Raw genomic sequence first — 19176 nt, forward strand, 5'->3', positions numbered from 1 at the left:
GCTCTAAATAAAGCAAAAATCCATTCATTTTCACAAATATTAATTTATAAATTTCTCAGAAAAATTAAAAGTGTACGTTTTTACCATTGAATTTTTTATCAGTCAACCATGTTTTATAATAAAAAACACATTAGGGTGATTGTTCTTTATAACTTTATTTTTACACATATGTAATATTTCTGGCAGAATTATGTGAAATTAAGTGCTAATCTTTATTGTTAACGGTACGTGAAATTTTCAACTGAAAAATTACCAATTTCGTGAACAAAGAGAGTTTTTCTGAAGTGTCTGGAAATGCTTCAATTGGAAATACCGGAAATATGTTTTTTTTTTTTTTTAGAGATTTTCTTATTGTCTTAGATTGGAAAGGAGAAAAGACCAGGAATAAGAACAAATCCTACAGTCAAGAGCAACTCAATAAGGTTTTGGAAGCCTTTCGTCGCGGTTTCACTTACACTGTTTGTCTCCAATTAGAAACTTTCCCTTGCCTCCATTTGGATTAATTTGTTTCCAATAGAGGTATTTTACCCAGTATTTTTTAGCCCATAATCACGAATGTCTAAAATTCCTAAAGAACAACCAATTTTATTGGTTTTTTAGAAATTTATAGGTCATTTGTCTTTAATAAATGCAAAGCAAAGAACAATTTTCCAAAAAATCTTTATTGATAGAAAACTAGGCAAATTATGCAATAGGGCTCAGCTTTAGGCCTGAAGCCCGTGTCAGCAAGACAAACAGAGAATACTGGTATCTCTATTTTCTATTTAATCAATTCAGAGATTTTCTATTATGATCGGAAATCTTTTTATGGACACTTCTCAATATCTCGTATAACATATCAGTTTCTCATAATCCAAAACTAAAACTGTACGTACGCTCATCTAACCTGACAAAAATATATTAATCCAGGGTTATGCCTTGTAAAGGCCCAAATAGATCCAGGATAATGCTCACGAATATTTAGCTTGTAAAATTTGGCAGTAAATCATTGGCTAAATTAAACGTCTGCAAAGAACCTCTAATCGATGATCATAAGCCCTCAGTATATTATACTGAGTTAACTAAATTTTACAGTCTAAAATATTTTCGAGAATCAGCCTGATTTTGCTAAGGTCCTAATATGTCTTCTAGTTTATGTTTCATGTCCAGTAGAAAATATCCATCTCCTTCAATGAACGGATATATTTTTCTTGAAATTAAAAGTAACTTATTTTCGATTGTAGTTTTTAAGGTTTTAAACCTTTAAGAACGAGTGAGACACCGGTATTCCAAAAACAAAAACCGTTTTTTTTTCTATAGAAAATTATCATGTCCAGAAAGCAATAAGAAGAACGATTTATGTTTTTGGGACACCGGTCCTTAAAGGGTTAGGGCCTTGACAGACTTGAGGATTAGCCAAGAGACGGCTTAGAGTAATTATATTCAAAATAATGGTTAAACCACATTTCTATCATTTTCTACTAAGCCGTATCTCGGCTTAAGTCCTAAGTGTGTCAAGGACCTTACATATAGAGGAGTCGTTACGTAGGGGAAAGTATTCTCCCTTCGAACGTTCATGCTTTCGAATAATGTGAATTGTCTTTTAGTTTCCTTAGAGACTTAAACATTTCTATTAAATACTAGTTAGCTTATCATCAATTGTTGATAATTCCGTGATAATTTAGTGTAAATCTCTTACGAAAAACACAAGAAATTCACATTATTCGAAGGCATGAACGTTCGAAGGGAGAGCACTTTCCTCTAGGTGTTTCAGATGATTGCTAGTGGCATAACTGTCAAATCCATGTCAATTCTTAAAATACCGGGCAAATGCCTTACTACTATCTATATTTACATCTTTAGGACTAATATCAATGTTTTAAAAATTTGATTACATTAAATACAATTCTAATTAAGAATTTAACCCTAAACAAAGTGCAATTTATCTATTGAAATTATTTCTATTTCTCTTTAAAAATCTATAGCTAAGTAGCGAGACTAGAACTACTTAGCTATCACTGGAAGTACTTCAGAATTTCACCCCTGATCCATACTGATTTCTGCAAGAAGATCCACACAGATAACGCCTAAATATCCTTGAAAATTTCTCAGAGTATTTTGAAATTAACAAATTTATTCCTTGCACAATTCAAAATAAAATGAATGTTTCGGAGCAATTTCCGTTGGAATGCTGCAAAATGGAAAGGATGGTATCTAGTGGGAATGAGATTGTAGAAATTAATATTAAAAATCGTGATTTAATTACAATATCTACATGCAAATGTCAGAAGAGATTCAAAAGCGAACCATGATGAGAAACCCAGTCACATTAAAATTGAGAAATTGTTACCATTAAACTCTATGGAATTTCTTCTTCATGTCTCTTTGAGAAAAAAAAGAGTTTGGGTTTGGTTAGAGGAGAATTCGACAGATGGAGAAATTAATGATTGTGTTGGGAGGTTTTGTGGAATGATGAGGGGAACAGGGTCACGAAGGGGGATGGGATGTGTTGTTGGTGGATAGTGAGTCAGCATTAATTGTTTTCTGATTTTATTGGATGATTTGTTGGAATGAGCTGAAGCACCAAACAACAAGAGCAAGACAAGACACCAAAGACACGAAGATGGAGGCAAAATAATTCCAAATTAATATTAACTCCTAACAGGGTGAACCGCTGGCCATGTCCAATTCCTCCTTAATTCAATTAGTAAATTAGAAATGTAAGTGAGAGATGGTGGGGTACCAGAAAGTGTGAGGAAAGGCTTCCAGCAGACCATAGAAGACAATAATAATGAAAGAAAAAAAACCTCGAGAAATTAAATGATTTCTCCAGACATCAGTCTTTCATTCTTTTTGCGTTTAACAATACTAAAAAAAAATGTTGAGGAAGGGGCATAATGTTAAAAAATTAGATGGTCTCCCAAATGATTTTTTTACTTCTTATTTTTTTTTCAACATTATTCAATTTTGATCTCAACTCTTTTTACTTCACCTCGAATTTGTTTCTCATTTGCCCCATTCAATCTCATTTAGTGCCACACCCTGTTTCTCTCTCTGTCTGTATCACTATCTTGGAAAATTGAACGGCAAAGTACATCATTTACATACACATAAACTTACATATGAGCTCGCCATCATTTACCATTAAGTATCCAAGAAGTGAGGGCATACCGAGGACTCGTATTTGCCCTAACAAATGGAATTAAGCGACACCAGACACTTCCTCCGCTTATTAATAAAGATTTAAACTGAAGGGTTATTTTGAAATCACAACTCAGTGGAATTTTCTGCATAAATTCCATATCTAGGAATTATAAATTTGTTGCAACATTGTCTTGGAGAAGGGTCAAGATCATACAAGACTTACAATAGAATTACATTAAAGCATTGAATATTCCCAACAGAAAGAAAACGTCTAAGACGGTTGCCAGAACTTTTGATGTGCTTGTATCAAGTTATATTACGTGGTGGCATAGGTTATGGCCAGCATATTGCAAAACTTCTCTGTTTTATCATTAAAATTATTAATATTTGATTAATTATTGCTAGTATTTACTGTGATAATAATCTAAAAGAAACGTAAATTTAGATTTTTTTTCTTATTGAATATCACACAAAAAGCATAAAAGCATCGAAGATTTGCAAAATGCTTAATATCGTGATTACTCTATATAGGCTCCTCTCCTATGGACTACACTGATGAGAGAAATCCGAAAAAGTTAAAATAACATTCCTGAAATGCTAATTTTTTCCTGCAATATTGATCCAAAATCGGTGTAAATATTACCCTTTTTAGGTTTATTAGGGGTTAAAGTTACCCTTTTCCATGTTAATTTTACCCTTAAAAAGGTGTAAAATTAACATTAAAAAATGTTGATTTATTTTTACACCTAAAAAGTGTTAAAGTTACAAGGAAAAAAAGTCAATCGTATCCTCTTTTTTTTTCTCAGTGATAGGAATATAAGGGCTTAGACTCAGGCTGATCCTCAATTATATTTTAGCCTGTAAAATTTAGTAATAAAGATTTTTCTCAAAATGTCTTACACTGAAGGCTTAGGATCATTGACTAGAGGTCTTTTGCATAAATTGCCTTTACCTAGTATTTTACTACTAAATTTTCTAGGCTTGGGAAAACTGGCACGCCATCGAACATGGCGACTGATTTTTGAAAACTGAACACTGATTTTTATTTCAAAACTACTTGGACTATGACCCCATGACGATGATTTCTTCAGTGGACAAGCGTCCCTATACTATCTATGAATTTATATAGGTGTTGTCCTCTGAAATCTAATATATTAATTACGAAATCGCAGTGTTAGGTATTACCCCGTGTTCGACAGTGCCCCAGTTTTCCCTAAATATTCTAGAGGTTCAGTCAAAGTCTCTTTGGGGCTCAAAATTCTTTAAATCTGCTTAATTTTTGAACCTGCAAAACTAGTATAAAAATGGTTCACAATCACTGTTAGAGGGATATGGGGCTACTTCGAGCTGTGGGGCTGCATTGTTATACGATTCTTCATGTATTTCTAATGAAAGTTGGATTTTAACATTATGTAAATTGGATAGACAAAATAATTGTGGATCTAAATGAAATAATTGTAAGAACCATCTTCATTTAGAAATAGGCGAAAATGTCGTATAACAATCTAGCCCACAGCTCAAAGTAGCCCCACCTCCCCCTACAGATTATTTTTGTGCTTTAGATTATTTGAATTTGTCATACTATCACTAAAAGTTCACAGATAAATTCACAATTTGTAAGTTTCTGAATAATTGTGTTTTTTGCATTTTGACAATGTTTCTTTAAAAGATCTATTTTGAAAAATTTCGAACTTCGTCGATAGCTAACACAATATTTACAATAAACATTTTAAATAGTGTTTTATTAAAATTGCAAATTATTAGCAATGATTATTGGGTACAGCTTACTTCCTCAAGTGTCTGTTTAAATCTGCCCCCATGTACTTTGAGAACTTAAAGCAAAATTGTCAAAACCTCCTACAAATGGTCTCATATTGGAGAATAGCAATTTAGAAATGTCATAAAATTGAGTAATTATTATAATAAACCCAAAGAAATTCAGATAAGTCGACCCCACGGATTTGACAATGGTTTTATGAGGAAAAGTTGAAAGTTCTTGACTTAGTCCGTACTTCTTCCGGATTTAAATCCAATAAGAAAACTTGTGAGTGATATTAGGTAGTAAAATTTTATTGACTACTGTTATTATAATACGACTTTAGGGCTGAAACTGCCATAAACTGGACTTAAAAGGATATTCGTGATGAGACGCTTCAAAAACTTTGTATGAGCATAGAAAATCATCTATAGTTTAATTTTGAACAAAAGAAATCACACAAAATATCAAATATGATTTTTTGATATTTTTTTTAATACAACAAGTATTTTCGAATGTAAAATACATAAAAATTATAATTTAAATAGTAAGTAATTTATAAAATTTTTTTATTATCAAAAGGTATGCAATAAATATACAAAATTGATAATTTTCAGAGATTATCTTGGAAAATTGTTCTTATCATTGATTTTCCAAAAATATCTTTTTAATTCCAGACGAACTCGTTTGCATAAAAGTGACCCAATTTGGTGTACTTTCCCAAGACATAGAGGTTAGAGGCCCGAGTTCAGAAACCTCCGTCAACTTTCTTGCCGCCAAAACAACGACACAGTGGAAAAACCTCAAGGAGAACCAATTTTGAACGCTTCCGGTGAGTGTATCTGCATAAATCTTATTGAATTTTAATAGATAAATCCAAATAAAATAGAAAATTCCCTCTCTATCTACCACTCAAAAACTCCTTCTCAAGATGACCTGACCAGCAGGTTTATTAAGCATTATGACACGTGTTTTAACGCACATTAAAAGTAGGGATGGATTGTAAAGAGCTGAGCAATAAAATAATTTTAATATCAACAATAAATTGTGTGGAATTTTTCTCAACACAAAATTTTCACAGCAATTGATATCAAGAATATTTATATTGACGAGACGATGTGATATTTAAATTTCAAAAGACGCATCTTTTGCTATTTTAATCAGAAAACCACTCTGGCTGAATTATTGCAAAGTGATAAATTTATGTGGTAAATCTCACTGTGGACTTTACTAAATAAATTATTTTTAATGAGTACTTATTCGAGAATGTGCAATTTCGCTAGGCACTCATATTCTAGGATTTGATGACAACGACATTTTACAACGCAGGGAAATAGTTGAGTAGATAGCAATAAGATTTTCTTTTTTTATAAACTTGAATATTTATAAAATAATATGCGGAATTATTAAGAGTTTCACATGAGGGTTGAGAAAAGTTTAGCGGAGTTTGGATAAGTCGAGAGAGTATCTTTGTGTTAGGTATAGAATCTAAAGTAAGAAAGATTGTTTATAAAATATCGTAATCATTTTGTTATTTAATATTTTAATAAATTTTTATTAATACCTATTGCTATTAAATTATTGGTTAATTTAAAAAAAAATAGACAGCAAAATAATTTCCTTAAGGATGAAAAACTATTTTCTGATTCGATAAAAATTATACTTCTAAAATAAGTCAAAATGTTCAGAAACCACAACATTCAACAACAATTAAATTATTACGTTTTTCGGATTTGGGGACTCCGTGATACAATTAAAAAGAATTTCAATTCTTTCGCGGAAAAATCCCAAACTCGAGTTTTACAATTGGGAGTGCAAGGCCCACATAGTGCTAAGAATTGAATATCTTGAAGAAGACATTCCTTCCGTACAGAAGTAGATCTTGAAAAATTCGGAAATCTATTTAAAGATCCAAAAAAGAGACTTTCTTACTTTTAGATAATTCCGCAAGGTGGCTGAGATACATCCTGTTCGAATTTCGAAGTGCTCAAGTGTCAAAATGTGACGGTCTTCATATTATTGTGAGGAATAAAACAGAAATACGACGCTTACTGTTCTTGTCCCATTACTCAATCACTCCTTAATCACTGAGTAACTCTTTTCCAGATTTTAGTGTGATATTTGATAAATTTTCCCCACCTTGTTCGAAAATTTAGTATGAAAATTCGAAATTGAATTTGAATTCTTCGAACGTCAACGACTTTTTGTGCAAATAGAGTTCCATTTACCTTTTATCCAAGACACTATTGGAGTATCAAAATCTACCTGTGTTTAGGCTCATTTAATCACATTAGGACATATAAATTAGACTTTTAATTAGATGACTACATAGAAAGCATTTTAAACCAACCGAACATGCGGATGACTTATCCTTAATTCGAGAACTTAATTCAATTCAATTCAATTTGTATATTTCTCCTCAATTAATGCTTGGTTGCGTCTGCCGCCGACTTACCACGACCGATCTCATCAGGTAAACGGCAGAAACCCTGAATCATAGATCGTATATGCCAGGATTTATGCAGTTTTACAATTGCAATCAGCTAGTTAAGAGCGCTGTCGTTGCGTAGGGAAAAGGGCAACAGGAGCAAGCATATTGAGGGATTAGTGCCAGCTTGGCCAAAAAAAAAGGCACGTGTTGCTGGCACTTGGATACATTAAAAAGGGGGGGGGGGCAGAGGGTTGAGTCCGAGGACCCAGGTAGAGGTTTTGTTTTTAGGTGTGGGAAGAGCCAGGGAAGCCTGAGCAGACAGAGCACAATAGCAGAAGCGTCACAGAGCTCCGAACGCCCACAATCCGGTCCGCAATCCACAGGCAGAGGCTCAGTCAAGAGGGTATCCCACGGGGTATACTTAGGATGAACTTCTAGGATGATAGCGGATGATGATGATGATGAGACTGATTTTTAAAATTTTAATTAAAAATTTCAGAAAATACTGTTGAAAATTGGTAATTTTACATGTTTAAGAGCTTGCAATAAAAAATTGTAAAAAAATTTAAAGAGTTTACCGTCTTTGTTTACTCTAAAATCATTCTTAATACTGTGGCATAAACATAATATATGAATGTATATGCATGTCAAGTGTATGTATATTAAGCATAAGTACTCAATAAACGATCAGTCGATCAACGAACATCAAGCTTATTGGATCAACCTTCCACATGGCGATCGTGACTCGGTCACAAAATGCCACATCCTAAAAAAATTAAAAATCTAATTGTGTCCCAAAAGTTAATCGGTGGTGAAAATGTGCAATAATCGATACCATTATCGTCGAGTGTATAAGCATCAAGATGAAGTGGATGCTGAGATAGTGCCACAGAATGATAAGATGGGATGCGAAAAAGACATATTACAGGAGCTCGCGAAGCTACAGCGAGTGGAAATAATATTATTTGTGATATTATCAGTGATCACTACTATCATCCTGTATGCAATCTACAGAAAATGGAAAGCCCGTATTAAGGCAAGAGCATCTCAACAAGCAGCAGTTTTAGCATTGAGAAGATCCGCAGAGAACGTTTTAGAATCTGGACAATAAACACGAAAGTGGAAAAAAAGTGATTTAAAAACTATAACATCCAGAATAGTGATTAAAATGAACTATAGTGCGAAAAATGCATTGAATAAAAAAAAAACCGAGTCCAGAAGATCAGCTGAACATCAATATGATCAGCGAAACATCAGCGAGATAAATCATCAAAAAAAAAGGAGAATGCTGAAAGAAGCTGTCATAGGATAAACTACAAGATTGCCACATCTCCGAAAATTCATCATGAATAATTTTTCACGTAGAGGTATGATCCCACAGAGTTCAAATTTCTAAAGTCCTGCGTACGTTGCATATAGTCTGGCTGATGACGTCTGGGAGCATCCGGTTGCTGAGTCGACAGGCAATTGCATCTAAGGTGAGCGACCAACGATGGACTTTGGCGAGAGAGTGGATCGTATGAAGTCAACGATTCATCATTGCTGAGTTGCCGATTGAAGACAGCGTGTGCAAAGTTGCAGAGTTCACCGAACAACAACTAGCAGCTGATGAAGCAAAGTCGGATCAAGTAGCAAAACAATGAATTGCAAGTATTGTCAACACTTAGTAAACAATAACATAAGAAGTAGGTCAACCATATAGGTCAAATTATATTATATAAGATATGGGTAAATTTTAAGTTTTTATTAACTAAATGGGTGACTTTTCAATTTTAAATAAAGTAATTGAGGATTTAAAGAAACTCTTACAGAATTTTAAGAAGCACAATGCTGATCGACAGTATGCTGTTGATTATGTAGAAATAAAAAGAGAAGTTACCAATGATTGGCATAATAGTTTTGTCATTGCATATAGAAGATTACTTACTCAATTAGAACCTCAAGAATTAGAAACTTTGAAAAAGAAAGGTCAAGAAGAAAAGAATTTGGTTGATGAAATTGAAAAATTTTATAAAAGTATACAGGAGAAGATAAATAAAGCTAAAATTGAAGAAAATTTAGTACTTGAAGATCGGACAGAAACAGAACAGACATCAATAGAAAACATGGCTCAATTCGATATAAAAACGGCTTCTCAAATTATTCCTGATTTCAGTGGAGAAAGTGATAAGATGTTAGACTTTCTTTCGGCTGTAGAATTTTATTGGAACACCCTGAATGAACAGAGCAAGACTTTGTTAATCAATTTTGTAATTAGCATAAAGGTCAAGGGTAAAGCCAAAAATTCTATTAGTTTTTCTAACATTACAACTTATGCTCAGTTGAAAAAAGCTGTTTCTGAACGCTTCGAATCTAAAAAGACAGTCAGTACCTTAACTCACGAATTAGCACAAGCTCGACAAGGTCAAAGTTCAGTTACCGAATTTGCTGATAAAATAGAAAAGATTTCCCATGAATTATCAAAGATTCAGATTCTTGCTCAAGATGGTAGTAATGCAGAAGTAATTCGGGCACTGAATGATGCGACAGCAGCAAGTGCATTCAAGAACGGGCTCAAGAATGATCTTAAGGTAGTTGTTTTAGCGTCACGCACTCAAACTTTTTCTGAAGCAGTTTCTGTAGCTCATGAAGCTGAAGCTTCTCTTCCTAAAGATATAAAGCAAGTTAACTTTGTAAAATCATATGGTCAGAAAAAAACATTCCAATAGTAACGGTCAAAGAGGATATTCCAAGCGCGGAGGATTCCAAGGACGCGGCAATTCCAGTAGTCGAGGACAATCTTCTGGTAGTGGAAATAATTCGAATAATAACAGCCGAAATAATAGAGGAAATTACAATAATAGAGGGAACTACCGCGGTCATGGTAATCGAGCAAATTATCGCGGACGGGGTAATTTTCATAACAGCAATAACTACCGTGTTTGTATGATGCAAGAAAGTCCTGGTGCGTACCAAACGCACGGCTGTTGCCAACATTTGGGAAACGCTGTGGCCCCTGGTCCAGCGGAGCAACAGCCGGGGGCAATGATGCAAAACCATCGATTTACTCAGTAAACGTTTCTTTATCCAACTTTATCAAAATTTTTGTACCAGATACACAATCTATCTGCACCCTTTTGGTTGACTCTGGTGCAGATATATCACTTTTTAAAATTGAAAAACTAATACACTCAACTTTTCAAAATAGAAATGACTCCGTAAATTTTACAGGAGTTGGTACAGAAAATTTTAAGTCTCTTGGAACATGTAATATTATTTTAAATTTGCTTTCGAGTCATTCCGTTCAACATAAATTTCATTTAATTGATGATAGTTTCACAATTCCATTTGATGGTATTTTAGGAAGAGACTTCTTAAAATTATATAAATGTAATATTGACTATTATAGTTACTTATTACATTTATCCGTACAAGATGAAGTCATTTCAATTCCTCTCTATGACAGAGCTGAGGAAGGTACCTTAATTTTACCACCTCGAAGCCAAGTCGTAAGAAGGGTTGATGCAATTATAACCGAAGATTCAGTTGTCATTGGAGAAGAAATTGCTCCTGGAGTGTATTCGTCAAGTTCAATTGTCAGTAATGTACCGTTAGTATCATTTTTAAATACAACGGATAAGAAATTAATATTGAAAAACTTTAAACCGAAAGTTATGCCTTTAAATTCATTTTACACTGTTGATTCTTTAAAGAAGGATAAGGAATATGATGAGCGAAGATTAAAACAACTTTTTAATGAAATAGATTTATCCAACGTTCCAGAATTTGCTCAAGATTCAATTCAAAAAATTTGCAGCAGTTTTAATGATATTTTCTGTTTAAAAGATGACAAAGTAACGTGTAATAATTTTTATCAACAGTCAATTAAATGTGCGAATTCTGAACCAGTCTATATTAAAAATTACCGTATTCCTCAATCTCAAGCTACTGAAATTCAAACGCAAGTAACTAATATGCTTAAGGATGGCATAATTGAACCTTCAACTTCACCATACAATTCTCCCATTCTCTTAGTACCAAAGAAATCCAACGGTGTGGAAAAGAAGTGGCGATTGGTCATTGATTACCGAAAGGTTAACAAATCTATAGTAGCAGACAAATTCCCACTTCCGAGAATAGAAGAGATTTTAGATCAATTAGGAAGAGCAAAGTTCTTCACCGTTTTAGATCTTCAATCAGGATTTCATCAGGTTGAGATTAACCCTACAGACAATTCACGCGAAATTACAGCCTTCACGGCTTGCCAAGGACACTTCCAATTTAAACGACTTCCATTTGGCTTGAAAATTAGCCCCAATAGCTTCCAACGAATGATGTCCTTAGCTATGTCCGGTTTATCTCCCGAAGCAACATTCTTATATATTGATGACCTGGTAGTGTTTGGTGCTAGTCTAGCCCACCACAATTCAAATTTAATTAAAGTTTTTACTAGATTGCGGAAATTCAATTTGAAACTTAACCCTAATAAATGCAAATTCTTGCAAAATGAAGTTACTTATCTCGGTCATCGACTGACACCTGAAGGTGTACTACCAGATCCCTCAAAATTTCACGTCGTCCAAAATTATCCAGTCCCGAAATCTGCAGACGATGTCCGCAGATTTGTTGCCTTCTGCAACTACTATCGTAAATTTATTGCTAACTTTGCTGAAAAGGCAGCACCCCTTAATAAACTTCTTCGAAAGAATATTAAATTTTCCTGGGACAATGATTGTGCTAAGTCTTTTGATACTCTCAAACGAGATCTGATAAGTCCGAAAGTATTACAATATCCAGATTTCGATAAGCACTTTCTTTTAACAACTGATGCCTCCAATATTGCAGCCTCTGCTATCTTGTCTCAAGGACAAATTGGTGAAGACTTACCAATTGCGTATGCAAGTAAATCTTTCACAAAAGGCGAAAAGAATAAATCTACGATAGAAAAAGAGTTAACTGCAATCCATTGGGGCATTCAACATTTTCGTCCTTACCTCTATGGTCGTAAATTCACAATAATCACTGACCATAAGCCTTTGGTATATTTGTTTAACTTGAAGAATCCGTCTTCGAAACTTATGCGTATGCGTTTAGATTTGGAGGAATATGACTTCGATATAATACATAGATCTGGTAAAGAAAACGCGAATGCAGATGCACTTAGTCGAATTGATATTGATTCAGAATTTCTTAGAAATCTTCTAGTTCTTCCTGTTCAAACTAGAAGTATGGCTCAAAATGAAAGAAAATTGAAAGATCAGAAAAAATTAGAAAGTTTAATGACTCCTAGCTGTGCTAAGCCTGATCACCTTGGTATAGTCGAGGTTTCTAAGCTTTCTGAGATTTCGAACATGCCTGAACTCATTTTCTACACAGACACTGATTTAATTCCATCGAATTGCTCAGGTGGCTCAAGCGCGCTTAAAAAGAAAAATAATTCGAAATATACAGTAAAGATGACGGCAAATTATAATGATCTGGCACTAGAGCAAGATCTACAAATTATTGAAAGCACGTGCATAAATTTAAAAGTAAAAGAGATATCTTTATCCTTACAAAATGCTGTCTTTCGCTTTATTAACTTTGAAAGTTTTAAAGCAATCGCTAATAAAACGCTGCAGCGTATTAGAATATTTCTGTATAAGCCGCCAAAACTAATTTCTGATAAACAAGAAGTTAAAGCAATTTTAGACCAACACCATCTAAGTCCCATGGGAGGTCACGTTGGCCAAAATCGACTCTATAAAAAATTAAGAGAGATATATCGATGGAAGGGAATGTCTAAGGATATTTCTAATTATGTAAAATCGTGTCAATCTTGCCAAATTGCAAAAAGTAGTTTGAATAAGAAGGAGCCAATGATGTTAACGCATACTCCGCAAAGTGCATTTGATATTGTATCGGTCGATACGATTGGTCCTTTTATTAGAACAAGTCGTGGAAATCGTTACGCAGTAACTTTGCAATGCGATTTAACAAAATTTCTTTGCATAGTGCCAATAGCAGATAAAGAAGCGAATACACTTGCCAGAGCAATCACAGAACATTTTATCTTGAAATACGGACTAATGAAAACCTTAAAATCGGATATGGGCACAGAATACATTAATAATGTTTTTGAAAAGTTATGTGAGACACTTCACATCGACCAAGTTCATTCGACCCCATATCACCATGAATCTCTTGGTAGTATTGAGAGGAGTCATAAGACTCTAAATGAATTTTTAAGGTCCTATATTAATGAGCAAAAGGACGATTGGGACAATTGGTTAGGATATTTTGAATTTTGTTTCAATACAACACCAACTGTCCATGATTACAGTCCATTCCAACTGGTATACGGTAAAATAGCGAATTTTCCGTCAACATTACAAACAGAGTGTGTACAGCCTGTTTATAATATAGATTTGTACTCAGCAGAGCTAAAGTATAAATTACAAAGATGTTGGAAATTCGTTAAAAAAAAATTAGATAAAGAAAAATTAAAATATAAGTACTATTACGATAAAAATATAAGGAAATCTAATTTTAATGTTAATGATACTGTATGGTTAAAGAAATTTAATAATAAGAAACTAGACGTATTGTACGAGGGTCCCTACGTAATTACAGAAAGATTAGGTGTTAACAGTAAAATTAGAAATATAGAAACAAATAAGGAAAAAATAGTTCATAACAATATTCTTAAACATTTTCATAATTAAGTTTTACACTGGGATTACATATTAAAGAACATATATAAAAAAAAATAAAATAAAATAAAAAAAAAATAGAAAATACAAAATGTAAAAAAAAAATCATGTTAGATTATAATTTTTTTTTCCTTTTTGGGGGGAGGTGTGGCATAAACATAATATATGAATGTATATGCATGTCAAGTGTATGTATATTAAGCATAAGTACTCAATAAACGATCAGTCGATCAACGAACATCAAGCTTATTGGATCAACCTTCCACAATACATTTTAAAATTAATAAAAATATAGACATAGCTTTGGTGCCCTATTTCGACGACCTTCATTCTCATAGTTCATTGCCCTTCGAGAATTCTTCTAATATCTTTTTCACGTCATCTTGTTTGTCGAAGCTACATTTTTTGTTAATCTTTTGCATTGTATAATCTCTAGAGTACGTAAAATCTAAAAATTCATGCAAATTCGAGGAACAAAAAACATGGCCGAAATTGCAAGCTGGCCGGAATTTGGCACACTTACCCTAAATGAGTTTAAATATATTAAGAGGCAGAAATCAAATGAGCAATAAAAAGTAAAAGTCAGTCAAGACTGTTTGTAAAAGATTAAATTTAGTCAGAAAATATTAAATTTTGGTGAGTAAAATACCTAAATCTTTTCAAAAATGGATCTAATTTATATAACTAACATCAAAGATATTTGCAGATAAAATGGAAAACTCATTTTTCATTTTCAAAATTTGCAAAAGAATTTCACTATTCTTAAAGTTCTAAATTGAATAATGCTCAAATTTGATTTATTGCTAACCAAATTTATTTTTTTACTGCTCGTTTGTACCCCGCCGTATTTAAATGCATGTGAATAAATCCCTGACGTTTGGGTTGTGAATGAAATGGTAATGAACGAATACTGCAAATACAAAAATTGTAAATTTAATTAGCTAAACAATTTATATAATGGGCGGGGCCAAAATTTATGTTATGGGGCTTCAATTTTTTACTTAATTAAGTAACACGATTTACACGATCTCTTCTTGAACATTTTGTAAAACTAAGGTGTTTCAATTGACTCCTGAATTTTCTTGAATGTGTAATAAATTGTTTAGCTCTATGTTTCTAAGTTTTGATCATTTGAATAAATTTGAGAAAATCTGTTTTGACAATTAATTTGACTATGCGCACATGAGAAGAAAGCTCAACTCTCCCATTTTTAACTCATTCCAATTTCATGAAATCCACCGTATTTTCTTCAGCAAAATGACCATATTCAACCATTGATAAGCATCTCGATGATGTTTCGCGCTATAAATTGTATTTCTGGCTGGTAATTTGGAAGCCGACAAAGTGTTAAGATCCATGCTCAAAGACGAGAAGAGACATACAAATATTAGCATAAGTTTTCTTCGGATCTTTCTTCTGTTCTTCGTCAGTGTGTTTTTTTTCTTTTTTGGAAGGGGATTTTTGGAGGGAAAAAGAAGAAAGGGTGTTTAGATACAGAATAAGTTCATGGAGATGAGCCTCACTTGGGGCCCGCAATTAGATGACAAACTCAGTGACAACAAGAACTTTTATGGCACTTAATTATGCCACTTTTTCTCTTGGTTTTTCGCTGATAACTCAGACTGAGAGTGTGCGGCAATGTTAAAAAAGTGCCTGGGCGAGAAATTATTGTAATTTTGATTGAAGCTCATTATGACGCACTTTTAATGCGACAACCTCATCCTCAGCTCTCTATAAAGCACAAAAAAAAGACCACGCTGAGCAGACTGAGAACAAAGTCACGAACTTTATTCTTGAAATATATCCCACATAATTGATGCTATATTTAAATATATACAACGCTATAATGACGATGATAATAACCACCACACACATAAAGATTGGTCTGGAGAATGAGAGACTGGCATACAATTTATAACTTTTATTGCTTAATTGTGTGTGGCTAGGATGACTGCAATTATAAGTAATTTCCAGTCTTTGTGGCTATTTTTTTTATTCGTCCTATTTTTCTCCCTCTTCGATATTTCTTTTATTTATTCTTCTTATGCCTTTTGATGTTACCCTTCTGCGAGAGGCCTCTCAATGGAATTGAATTAACCTCTATTGATTCACGTTTCGTGGACATAATTTTTTTTCTTGGAATTTATCCATATGACTTGTCCTGTATCGCCTACATTATATACCCATTATTATATTATAGAAAAAATCACAAAACAAAAAGTTAATTAAAGATTTTCTTTGCGAATTTTCTAGCACGTGTGAATGTCATTTAATTATTTTTAAGATTAAAATTGTTTTCTTGTGATAATTCCAACGGATGATCGTGTTTACAACAAGCTCTATGACTAAAGAAATAACCATTATTAGAATATTTAAAAACACTGCGGGTAACATCATTAATAAGCATTATCTTGCACAATTTTGCAGGAGGATTAATTCTGTGGAATATAATTCTGTTTTGCAAATTTTATTCAAATTAAGTTGATAATTAATAGTCAGAAATCACTTTACACTTATGAGGTTCTTCTAAGTAAAAATCTTGTGTAAGATTGAGAATCTTTCTTGTGAAGTATCTCTGAATGTGCTAAAATTAAAAAAAAAAACCTATTTAAGTCTTTGATCAACAGTAATAATTTTAATGTCAGAAAATTTCTGGTAACCTAAAGAAGATTGAATCCCAATACATTTTCAATATAGAACAAATTTTGAATCTCAATTCACTGCATTCCAGTTTGATTCCAATTATTTTTATGTATTATTATATTATCGTTAATTATTCAAAAACACTTTTATGCACTTGATATTATGTAACTGAAAAAATATATCTTATTTTCCCTCTAAATAGTTTTTTAATTACAAAAAGGTTAATTGTATGCCACTCATTATTATGTTTATGTCTCTATTTTTGTCATATTTTCACAATCTGGATAAAATTTTAGCTTTTTAAACGTCAGAACGTATATTAGGGTGGAGTAACCACTTATCGCCACTTTTAGGAAAAACTGAAATTAATTTAATTATAATTTTTTAAACCCTTATTTTAAAGTAACTTAAATTTGACAGAAAGTTACTTAGATATGTTGTCTATAGATATATCAAACTAATAGTCCCTGAATTTAACGGTGGATTACTTAAAAAAATATATATTTTTATTAAAAATTCAAAAATAACCACTTCACGCCACCTACTTGAAAAGGCCCAAACTTAATTATTTTGGAAAATATTATTAAAAAATATATTCAGCGTTGCTTTTTCTTCCCGATATCCTTTTTATTATTTGTATTATATGATTTTTCTTCGATTTAGCTATAGGTGGCGAAAAGTGGGTCACTGGCGAGAAGTGGTGAAACCACCCTACTGACTTTATAACTTAAACATATGATTGAATATTAAATTAGAACAATAAAAATTAAGTGTACAAAAATAACAAATTAGCATATCGAGTAAAATCCTTCTGGGTTACCAACCATTGTAATATTTTATACGTTGGAAAATAATTCATTTTAACGTCATTTGATTGAAATTGTACAACTTGTTTTGTAATATTAATTTAAAACGGTGAAATATAAACTTTTCGGTCTTAGTTAATTGGGAGACATGGGGCAAAATGTGACAAAAAGGATATCTTGGTTATTCACAAGCTACTTAAATACTCGACATTCCTGTTTTGTTTAGACTTATCGCAAATTTACATAGGAAATTTATATAGGAACAAAGTCTTTTCGTAAGCGAGAATTTCGGGGCATCCATTATGGTTTTCTCTTTTACAAGGATGGAGAGTTGCCAATCCCATTCCCTGCGGCATCAAGTGAAATCAAGCTCACTGGATGCAATTCGAATCCAGTTGGCACCAAAAAATTCCTGCCCATGAAGCATTTTTTTTCTTTTTATTGGCTTATACAATTCTCTAAGTAAGGAATTACAGAACCAAAACACTTATAATTAGCTTATAGCGTTCACGGTTCTTGGTTTATTGGTTCTGCGATGTAAACTGGCGCACTTGTAAGGTGCTTAACCCTTTAAGGACAAATGGAACACTGGTGTCCCAAAAATAAAATAAATAACTTTCGATAGTCATAAAAATGTTTCTGTTTTTGGGACAAATGTGTCCCACTCGTCCTTAAAGAACTAAGTGTTTCTACAAGGATTTATACACAAAATTCCCATTATAACCCTTCTAAGTGTGCACTAAAAGACTTACCAAAGTCTATGTTCTATAAGGCAGATATTTTTTTTTGTGTGGTGACCAAATGGGATTCGAACCTGGGACGGTTTCATCATTAAACAGTGTTCTACCCGTTCTACCACTAAATCCGTTGAGTGCCCAACATGAGACAATTTATGAGGAACTATTACTGTAGTGTAGTTTTTTTCGTTTTCCCCCTCACGCTTTCTCATTGATTCACATTAGCTATTTTGAAATAAAAATTTCTCGTAGAAAAGTATTTAAATATTGTAATACTGACCAGTATACAACAAATTAATGAATGTGCTTCACAAGAATAGTAAATTCTAGTAAAGATCCATTGAAAAATTCGATGTTTCGGTTTGTTTTTAATTACATTTTTATTTTTAATTTTTATTATTATTTACACAATTTATTTATAACTGCCTTTGAGCCAGGGCTCCTAAGAGTGTATATAAGATATACATATACAGGCGTTGAAGATTTTCATATTTTATTGAAATATGGAAATTTTTAACGACCACCGCCGTCTTAGCGTTGGTGATCAACGTCTAGTAAATTTTGTTTAGGAAAACATATTTAACATAAACGACGTTACCCTTAGTTTTCCACTATTACAATAAGGAAAATATTATAATTTTAGTATTTTCTAATCAAGAGAAAAAATCTCAAAACGTTGAATTAATTTTTGTAATTATGACCTTTACAAGTTTTCATAAAATTTGATGAATAATTTACCATGGCATATACAACCTACGAAAGAGCTTTTCCACCGTTTTGCTCTGGAGGTTGGGCACCAACGCTAAGACGGCGGTGACGCAAAGTCACAAACATCTCACAAAAATCCTATTGTAACGCGCTATTAAGACATTGTTGATGAAATAAATTATCTATCTATCCATCTAAATTTTTGGTATATTGAAATAAATATTTATAAATTTTGAATATTGAAAACCTGTTAAAATTTTTTAAATACACTTAATATTTACGATAATTTCTCATTATTTGT

General features: G+C 32.7%; 1 protein-coding gene across 3 annotated transcripts in view; it reads left to right on the top strand.

Annotated features, from left to right (window-relative positions):
• LOC129804096 (POU domain, class 6, transcription factor 1) overlaps window positions 1–19176 on the top strand; it is a 254688-nt gene that overhangs the window by 16013 nt on the left and 219499 nt on the right. For all 3 annotated transcript variants that reach the window (XM_055851165.1, XM_055851166.1, XM_055851167.1), the window contains exon 2: window positions 5557–5711. The gene's annotated coding sequence lies outside the window, so the exon portion shown is untranslated. The remainder of the gene's footprint in view (window positions 1–5556; window positions 5712–19176) is intronic.

This window comes from Phlebotomus papatasi, chromosome 2 (genome assembly GCF_024763615.1).
Source record: "Phlebotomus papatasi isolate M1 chromosome 2, Ppap_2.1, whole genome shotgun sequence".
NCBI lineage: Eukaryota > Metazoa > Arthropoda > Insecta > Diptera > Psychodidae > Phlebotomus > Phlebotomus papatasi.